Source organism: Rhinopithecus bieti, unplaced genomic scaffold, assembly GCF_001698545.2.
Source record: "Rhinopithecus bieti isolate Rb0 unplaced genomic scaffold, ASM169854v2 scaffold_4553, whole genome shotgun sequence".
Taxonomy (NCBI): Eukaryota; Metazoa; Chordata; class Mammalia; order Primates; family Cercopithecidae; genus Rhinopithecus; species Rhinopithecus bieti.
The window spans coordinates 6,083,289-6,093,118 of record NW_016804694.1 but is presented as its reverse complement, the minus strand read 5'-3'; the positions used below and the strand labels follow the sequence as shown (position 1 = coordinate 6,093,118).

The 9,830-nt window shown below is 48.7% G+C and overlaps 2 protein-coding genes across 4 annotated transcripts in view; one reads left to right on the top strand and one right to left on the bottom strand.

Annotated features, from left to right (window-relative positions):
• Positions 1–9,830, bottom strand: part of LOC108528302 (trem-like transcript 4 protein) — a 108,025-nt gene that overhangs the window by 66,696 nt on the left and 31,499 nt on the right.
• TREM2 (triggering receptor expressed on myeloid cells 2) overlaps positions 490–9,830 on the top strand; it is a 37,003-nt gene continuing 27,662 nt past the window's right edge. The window contains exons 1-3 of one of the 3 annotated variants that reach the window (XM_017870191.1): positions 490–707; positions 830–913; positions 5,413–5,465. The gene's annotated coding sequence lies outside the window, so the exon portion shown is untranslated. Of the gene's footprint in view, positions 708–829; positions 914–2,753; positions 3,081–5,412; positions 5,466–5,849; positions 5,883–9,830 lie in introns of those variants that run through there. The other 2 variants (XM_017870190.1, XM_017870192.1) reach the window with 2 other exon arrangements.

Here is a 9,830-nt window from a genome sequence, read left to right as displayed (position 1 = left end):
GCCATTCTTTATTCCTTTACTTTTTAAATAAACTTGCTTTCATTTTACCGTATGGATTTACCCTGAATTCTTTCTTGTGTGAGATCCAAGAGCCCTCTCTTGGGGTCTGGATCAGGATCCCTTTCCAGTAATGTGTGCAGAACAGTTGCATGGACACAGCTCAGCATTAAGTGAGGTGGGACACACTGGGAAAGAACAGGAGCTAGCCCTGGCCTCAATCTGCTCACAGCCTCTGAGGGATGGGAGACACGGCACTGCTGGGTACACCCCAGACCTTACATTGTGTGGTCAGACGCCACAGTGCAAGAGCTAGGAGGTCCTCAAGTCCTTCCAAGATGGGAGAACTGGGAATCCTGCAGGCTCTGGCCAGCCAGGCAGGCTTCAGGGAGGAGGTGGGGCTCTATCTGAGGCCCAAACCATGGGGCGGAATCAGGAGGTGAGATCTAGTTGCAGAGAATGCATAGGCCATGGCAGCTGGGAGCCGTGGGGAGGCTTGACGAGAAGGGGCTGTGAAGGGTGGAAGGAGACATGGCCATACACCAGGTGGTTGCTGGACCCAAGAGGAGGCCTTTAGGTGTGTCCTGAAGTAGGGCACGGTAGCCGTGAAGGTGACCAACTGTCCCTGTTTGCCCCTAAGGGTTCCTGGAACCAAGTGAACCAGCACAATTTGCTCACCCGAGGAGCCTGCTCCTATATGAACTTCCATGGTAAGGACACAGGGGGCTGAGGAGGTACAGACCAAGCCTCATATCCCCAGCCCCAACTGGACACTTTTCTAAACACGCCAGCCTTTCACTTCCTCCCTCCTCTCTCAACCTTCTTCTTGAAGCTCCAGGGACCCAGATCCACAGCAGATCCACGGCAGGAAGATGCAGGGCAAGTGGCGCATCGGACAGGCTGCTCACTTTAGCAGGTGAGACAACAAAGCTTCCTGAGCAACAGGCTGTGGACATAGAACACACACCTGGGAAGGGCTGATCATCATGGCCAATGGAAGAACAAATAAAGTAAATCCAGCACCTCCTGGATATAGACATGCCTGCATGGAGTCCAGTAAGCAGGCATTAGGTTTACAGTTCTCTACAATGGCTGCAACGTGCCTTCACTTTGGATCAAATCGAGAGAGTGGATGCCGTGCTGCCGGCTCCTCGTGCAGGACATTAGGAGTGAGGGCAGGTCTCCTCTGCCAGCTCCCTTGGAGTCTTCCTCAGCTACAGAGAGCCACCTTGCCAAGGCCAGATTCCCCTCCCAGGGCACCCCACGTCCCCTGACTGATTGACAAGTCCTCAAGGGCCATCCTATCCTCGGAACTCCTCCCAGGATAGCCTGAGTCTCGTTATGGCCTCTATTGCAATCTGACTTCTCCTTCTGCCTGTGAAAGGAAAATAAATCTCAGAACCCCAAAATCACTAAGCCAGGGGAAAAGTAAAGCTGGGAACTACAGCAGGCAAACTGGCCTCCCATTTTATTCCTAAATAAGATAACTACAAAGATTTAAAAACTATATACCTCCCTCACAATTTGCCCACAAGACAATTCTTTGTGGGCCTCAAGATCTTGGCCCTAAAACAGTTGTGTTGATTTTCACCCTGGCAATGTAAACTGTTAGCTGATCTCCACAGGTGTAGGACAGAAAGTCATCCCTCTGCTCACCTGGGATGAATGCATGTCTGATTGCTTCTCTGCCCTGTTGTTTATGTAAAAATGCAGATTCACTGAGCCAGAGTAAATTGTGTATTCAGTGAAAAACTGATAGAGGACTCAAAAGAATGCAACCTTTTGTCTGTTATCTATCTACGACTTGGAAGCCACCTTTCCCACTACCCCGTCCACACCCACCCTGGACCAAATGTACATTGGTCCAGACCGAGCCAATGTACATCTTACATATATTGATTGATGTTTCATGTCTCCCTAACATGTATAAAAACAAGCTGTGCCCCAACCACCTTGGGCACCTGTCATCAGGGCTCCTGAGGCTCTTGTGGGCCTGTCCTTAACATTGGCAAAGTAGACTTTCTGAATTGACTGAGGCCTGCTTCCTGCTCTTCTCCTCCCCAGACGTTGGTCCCAGAGCACTTTAAATCTCCACTGCTAATCCGCACCTGACTCTGTGCCCAGGAACCCAACCTGCAGCACCACAGTTTTACAGTTTTTCTTTTCTTTGTTGTTTATTAACTGTCCATAGCCTGTGAAAATTGATTTTCTATAGTTCATATAAGGACAATTTTTAAAAAATGTGTTTGATTAGTGTCGTCTTTCATGAAAGGCTCTGGAGTGATTATGACAGCTCCGAGCTGGGGAAGGAGATGATTTGGGGGCTGAGATACCCTTTCCCCTCCTCCTCCCATCCCCATCTTCCCCTCCCAAGGCTTTACTCTCTCCCACCTTTGCAATAGACACCGCCTGCACCTCCATTCCTGGAAGTAAATCTCCATCTCTTTTCTCCTCTTCCCCTCCTGTCCCCATGGAACTCTCCAGCTCCCAGGCAGGCCTGGGCATGAAGTCTCGAAACCCTGGGAGCCGGGGGTCTTCAGGTTCTGGTCAGACCTCCAAAAGGCCCCCTAACACTGTCACTCACCTTCAGCCTGTGCGTTAGCTGGGTGAGGAAGAGAAACTTCAGGCTGGAGAGGAAGTGGTAGAACAGAGGGGAGAGAGGAGAAAGAGCTTTTTGTTTCATCATAGTTTCTTCCTGGACTTTCCCAGCTTTCCCCACCCACAGCCCCAGTGGGAGGGAGGTGGCCTGACAAGCGGGAAGAGGCTGGGGCCAGAGGAGCCCAGCAGGAGCTACAGAGGACAGGCTGAGGCTTTTCCAGGCCCAGATGTAGACACTGCAGCTGGAGGGGGTCATATAGGCCAAGGCGTCCCGCTTCCTCACAGGCCTCCTGCTTCCTCAAGGGAGGCTTTGCCTTCCTCAGCAATTCATCCCCAGGGCCATATCCTGCCAGCGCTGGTTCCCGGTCCCCAGGGTTTCCCCGTTCCCTCACTTTCCTCCCACCATCCCAGCTCAAGAAGAGGACCCATGACCTTGGAGGCCACACACCCGCTGTTGAGAGTCCTGCTGGTACTCCTGGCCTCAGGTGAGGGGAAGGGGAGCAGGGCCAAGGGAGGGGGACAGCAACCTTTGTCTTACAGGGTTGTTGTGAATATTCAAGGAGAATACGGACTTGAAGGGCCCAGTCCAGTGCGTAGAATATGACCAGGGCTGTTTCTTTCACCTCTGTCCCCCTTCCAGCCCTTGACCGTGTACCTGTAAGAGCAGGAGAGCTATCCCAGAGTACTGTGTGTCTAGGGAAAGGGCACACTCTGTAGTTACCACAACCTGTGGTCTGCTTTGTTTTCTCCCTCTGCCTGATGGTTTCCAGGCCCCAGCCACAGGCACTGACAGTGTCTTCCTGCCTCTGTCCTCCCATCCCTTCTCTCCATCCACCATCGCTGCAGACGATGAACGCTGGACTCTTGCAAACCATACTTTCTTGCATCAAGAGATTAAACCAGAAACCAAGGGGTGCTGATCACCCAAGCTGAGAGATGTCCCTGAACTGCTTGTCCTTCCCCTTTGACATTTGACACCCCAGACATCTTCCCTAAAAGCCTGCTCTAGTATAAAACAGTCTCCTTTTGTGTTCTTTCTTTGACTTAAAATGGGACCTATTAAAATGTATTTTTTATCTGGGAGAGTCATTTGTCAATGACATCAGTATACTCTGAGAGCTCACTGCGTCTCCTAGAGAGGGTTGAGCTTAAGGACCTGAGACAGAGCTGTTAATGGAAGGGTACCAGGAGAGCTCGGTGGAGACCCTGCCATAGGAGACCAGATAGAAAGTCAAGGGATAACAGTTGCAAAAGGGAACGAGACAAGGACTTGAGATAGAACCAACATTCCAGTTTTACAGAGAAAGAAGCCGACCCTGAGGTGGAATAACTTGCCCTAGACAACATGGCTTGTGGAGCAGAGCCCCCGACCACATGGCTGCCTACTGCCTACTGAGCCGAAGGGGACCTCAGGACAGGCTGGAAGCTGGGGAGGGCCTGTGGAGACAACAGGCATGGCGGGAGGGATGATTTTCAGGGCAGGAGGTTGGTCTGGGCTCTGACTTTCCTCACCAGGTGGGTCCTTATTCCAAAGCCCCCCATTCAAGTCCATCATCCTGGGTGTGGCAGTGGCCGTTGTGCTGCTGCTGCTGCTCGTCCTCCTCAGCAACCAGTACCTCCAGATAGCCTGAGGAAGAGCTAGGAAAGGTGAGTCCTGGTTGCTGGCTCTGAGCAGACAGCCAAGTGCTTAGCCATTTCTAAGGCAGCCTGAAAGCCATGAGGACAAAGATTCTTACGCTCATTTTACTAACCAGGAAACTGGGGCCTGAGAGGTAAAGTGGCCAAGATCCCCTAGGAGCCCCAAATGGCTTTCCTCCCTTCTGCCAGAGCAACAGCCTGGGCAGCCCTGAGGGTGGTGGACCCGTCATCTTCTAAGGCTCCAGGTCAGCTCACTCAAAGTCAATTCAACTCAGTGCCAATTTGTCTACAACTAGGTGTGCTAATATCCATTTTGGATCATGTCTTATTGCCATCTTTTAGGTGAAGACTTTTAAAACAAAAAAAACTGCAGCATCTTGTGTAAGATTTATCAGATTAGTCGCCTTTAATGAATGTTACCTCCTTTCTTGCTGTTTTATGTTGATTGGTTTGTTTGGCATATAGGTACTGTGAGCTTAATAACCCTATATACTGACGATGTTTCTGCTGACAAGATTGAAACATGGCAGTGGGCCAGAATTATACTGGACTTCATTGGTTTTAATTATTCAAGCTATGAAAATCCAAAGAAATCAGTGGGTTGTAAAATTATATATATATATTTTTAATCAGTGTAAACTCAATTTAATGGATCACAATAGGATTTTTATAAAAACATAATAGAAGAGCATAATGTCATAATGCTTTACCCATTTTTTTTTAAACTTTCGTTTCAGGAGTGTGTGTGAATATGTGGGTGTGAGAGTGTATGAGTGTGTTTGCGTATGTTGTAGTAGGTAAATTGTGAATCACACTGGAGTTCCTGGTTCAAAAAATTGGAAAGACAGTACTACATAGAATTTCATCAGCAAATAGATGATACTCAGGTCTAATTTTAAATTTGGAATTTTCAGTGATCTGGAACTGATAATTAAGTTTATGGATTTTATGCACATTAACCACAGACAGCCAGTTTGTTTTGCTCCTTCGTATCCCTGGACACCACTCTTGCTGGGCGCTGGGGACCTCCCCAGGCAGAACATGGCCACTGATCCAGCCCTGGCCTTTTTCCCGTCAGTGTCCTTTCTGCCCAGCCAGGACCCCAATATCTCCCTCTTGTTTCCATAGGAGTTGGGTTGGGAGAGATTCCCTGCTTAACCTTGACTGTCTTCTTTGCAGGCAAGGGTGAATCCTACCATGTTTATGATGACATCCAAAAGGAGAAAACCACTGTGAGTAAGAATGACCCTTCCCTGGGGCAGCAGTACCACAGCTTTCCTGTGCAACTTTATTCCTGTCTTTTTTAATTTCCTGGCTTATACTTACTCTTAGTACCTATTTACTCTAAACCTTGACTCGCACTGGTGACTACTCATTCCCCTGCTGCCTCGTGCTTGACTTATCTACGTGTTTCCTTTGTCTATGTTTCCCCATTCAAATTTCCTAGAGAAAAAGAGAAGTTGGCTAACCCAGCTTTGCCATTCACCCCTGTGGGAGGCAGCTTTTCATGTCTCACATGTCATGAACCAGCTTGTGGATTGGCTGCCATTGGTCCAGTCAGCTGTGGGGAAGGGTGTCACATGGCAGACAACATGGCTCCCCTAGGATGCTCTCCTAGCAGGTGCTAGAGACTGGGCAGTTTCCCTTGGGTAAGTGTGTCTTGTCTAAAGATCTGAGACTCTTGGAATCACAGAATTGCAGAATTCAAACAATCTAAAGTCATCTTGATCAACCATCTGTATTTAACTTCAGAATCAGCTCTACAAATAACATCCCTACCAAGTGCTCATTTAGCTCAGTGCTACTCAAACTTGAGTGTGCATAAAAACCACTTGAAGAGCTTGTTAAAACAGTTTCCTGGGCCTCACCTAAGACACTTTGCCTTAATATATCTGGCATGGAGCCTGATGATGCACTTTTAACAAGCTCTGAGGTGATCTGGTGCTACTGGCCTGGGAACTGAAGGAAGAATTCACTGGACAGTGAGCACTTATCAAGTACTCACATGATATAGAGCTGCTTTGCCAGTGATGGATGACCTCCATGTGGCAAAGACAGCTACCAACCAGCAGGGGCCACCTCCTCTTAAAGGGATGTGAGGAAGGAGGAGCAAAGCAAAGTCAAGTACTTATCAGCTAGAGGGCAGAAGGTTTGAGTCTGAGGCCTGTGATAAGATCATGGAGGAAATTTCTGGACACTTGCCCCCCTGTTCCCCAGGGCCTACTAGGACAGAGTCCAGGTAGATAGGGTCTGGGACCCAGTGCCTCTGAGTAACCCAATTCTCGCCTCCCTTTTGCCATCACTTCCTTTCTGACCAAGGGCTATGAAATCCTGACAGATTGTGCAAGTATTTTATTGGTGCCTATGTCCTTGAGAGACCCCTCCTTTAACTGTCCTCTCAGGACCTCTAAGCCAGGCTGAGGAGTTCTGCCCCTGCCCTAACCCCCAGGCCAGATCCCTCTTCTCTTCCCTGTCCTCCTGATTCAAAATCTCCTCCTACTCATGAGATTCTTATGACCTTGCCAGAAGGAATGCCAGGATGTGGGTAGTGCCTACTGCTCAGGAGTCTCCCTGGCCCTAGCCCTTGCCCTGTCTTTGCCAAGCAGGGTGTGGCGAGGGACCTTCCTTCCCTATGGCCATCCACACAGCTCCATTAAAACTGATTTGGGCTCCCCTGCCTTGCACAGGATCATTATCCAGTCTGCTAGCTGCATCTTACTCAAACAGAGTGGGCTGGGGGCTGCCTCCTGCTTGGCCCACGTATGTTCCAAAAGGGGACAGGGGTCCCCTTTTATTGTGTATCCCCAAGAAGTGACTTTGAACTCTGGGAACTTCAGGCCAAGTGACCGGAAGTGGTGTCCTGCTACATCATGGGGAAGATTGCTTGGAGTTGCAGATTCATGACTTCCCAATGGTGACCTTAAAGGTCCCTCATTCTAGCTTCCAATGGGACGCCAAAACCCTCTCTACAAACCTCAGTAAGGAGTCATGAAGTCTCTGCCTCCATCTGTCAAAGGGCAGGGAGCTCACCATCTCCTCCTTAGGCAGCTGGCTTGTGAATGCTTTTGTCAAATAGGACTTGGCTTGTCCTCAGTCACAGTGAGACATCAGCCTTGTCCACAGGATGAGACTGAGATCAGGCTACATTGCAGCCAGAAAGAGTTGGGGATGGAGAGGAGAAGGGTGGGAGGTGTGAGGTCTGAAGAGCCAGGCTGTGAGGATGAGGTGTTCCTCTGGGAGGAAGGTAGGTAAGCTCCTATTACTTCTGACTGTGACAGCTCTGCTGCCATCATCCACCTTCTAGGGTCCCAGTATCAAGGATGTGGTTCTGTCCTCAGCCTGTGGCTCCATGGGGATACAAACCATGCAGGCCTGTAGGGCCAGACACTCAGGCTAAGGGAGATGGGGAACAAGAGGGAATGGGGTGTTCTGGGTGTCACCCTGACTCCTGAGGTTCCAGTCCTGCCCTGCCTGCCCTAGTCTCCTCCTGCAAGCTGGATCTGACTGCTGAAGGCTAGGCAATTGCTTCACCATGCCTTTCCACCTGACCTAGCTCTGTTTTGAGAAGGTCACTGGCATTGAACTGTGGCCTCATTTGACCTCTGGTCCTTCATAGTTATAGGCTCTTGACAGTGCCTTCGTGCTTGGTGTATATTTTAGACTACATGCCCACTGGGAGAGCCCATCTCCACCAAATGATCGCTGACTTGGGTTTCCTGTCTGCATGGGTCTGGCTGCAGCACCAGGAGCCACCCTCACGAACTGTCAAAACCCAAAGAATTTACCCAGACCTAGAACTCCAGCGTTATTTACTTTTTATTTTTTGAAACAGAGTCATTCTGTCACCCAGGCTGGAGTGCAGTGGCATGATCTTGGCTCCCTGTAACCTCCGCCTTACCTCCCAGGTTCAAGCCATTCTCCTGCCTCAGCCTCCCAAGTAGCTGGGACTACAAATGTGCGCCACCAATCCTGGCTAATTTTTGTATTTTTAGTAGAGATGGGGTTTCACCACATTGGCCAGGCTGGTCTTGAACTCCTGGCTTCATGTGAAACTCCCGCCTCAGCCTCCCAAAGTGCTGGGATTACAGGGGTGAGCCACCACCCTGGCCAGCTCCAACAGTTTTGACTGATCTGTATAAATTACACAAGCATTTAGGGGTGGCTACTGACTGTCAGGCACTGTGCTCAGGGTTGAGGACACAGAGATTAATTCTAGTAAGACAACATTTATGGAGTGCCAGATTCCTTTTCATGGATTAATGCCTTGAACATCCCTGTAAGGTATTTTACATATGTAGCTATTGTGGCACAGAGAGGTTAAGTAATTTCCTGAATTCACATAGTTAGTAAATGATGAATTCTAGACTCTGAAGTTTTAACCACTACGCTTTGGGTCCCTGTTCCCTTAAAGATTTCGTGTGTGTGTGTGTGTGTGTGTGTGTGTGTGTGTGTGTGTGTTGGGGAGATGCATGGAAAAACAATGACAATATAAAGCAGTTATGGCTACAGCTAGAGGAATGCTGAAGGTGCCAGAGGAGGATGGAGAGGATGGGGGAAGCATGACCTTTCCTGACACAAGCCTCCAGAAGGCAAGAGGGGAGAGCAGGGGTGCAGCTGACTCAGCTGGGGAGTTCAAGGGACATGATTCCCAATTAACCAGTGGCCCCAGACAGGAGGATGTGGGTTCCTCCTCCCCACCCCGCCCCAGGGAAAGAGCTACCCCTGCTACCATCAAAGGCCTGAAGGCACCTTTCCAAAGCTATGACCTCAGGAATGTACACCTTTTCCTTATCTCAGTACCAGGGCATCCATGTCTACCTCAGGCCCCACAGGAGGGATATGTGAGGAGAACCAGGACAGGATGGAGAGGGAGAGCTGGCCCTTGACCTTTGGAGTCCCAGGAGGCTTCAGGCCTATTGTGCATGTCTGAGTGTGTAAGCAGCCTTCTTCTCCCTGCGGGTCGTTCTTCAGGCCACACAGTAGGCCCTCCCTTCACTTCATCTCCCTATGCTCTTGACACATATGACACATTAAGAAAAGATTTTATTCACCAACCTGCGTATTTGACCTTTGGGTGGTTGTTTCACACTACTGTTTTGAGATAGCTCATTATGCAATGACAAACAATCAAAACAAATAGCCAAGACAAATGTGAAGAACAAGGCTATGGGGAAAGGAGATGGCTTTACCCCACCAGAAACCAAAACTTACTACGAAATCATAGTAATTACCATGCAATCCTGGAATAGAAAACTGGCAAAGGCAACAGAATCGAGAAGTGAGGAACAGATCCATGTATATGGCAACTAGATATTTGACAAGAGCAGGCATTATGAATTAGGTGGAAAGAAGAGAATATTTAATGCTGCTGATACAACAGTCTAGCCATGCGGGGAAAAATATAAAATTAGATTCCCACCTTATGTCTTACGCAAAAATAAATTCCAGGTGGGTTATCAACCTAAATGTGAATAGCCCAACAATAAAATGTTTAGACAAAAATATGAGTTGTTTATGACTTCAGGGGCCAGAATGATTTCTTTTTTATTTTATTTTATTTTTTTTTTCTTTTCTTTTCTTTTTTTTTTTTTTTTTTT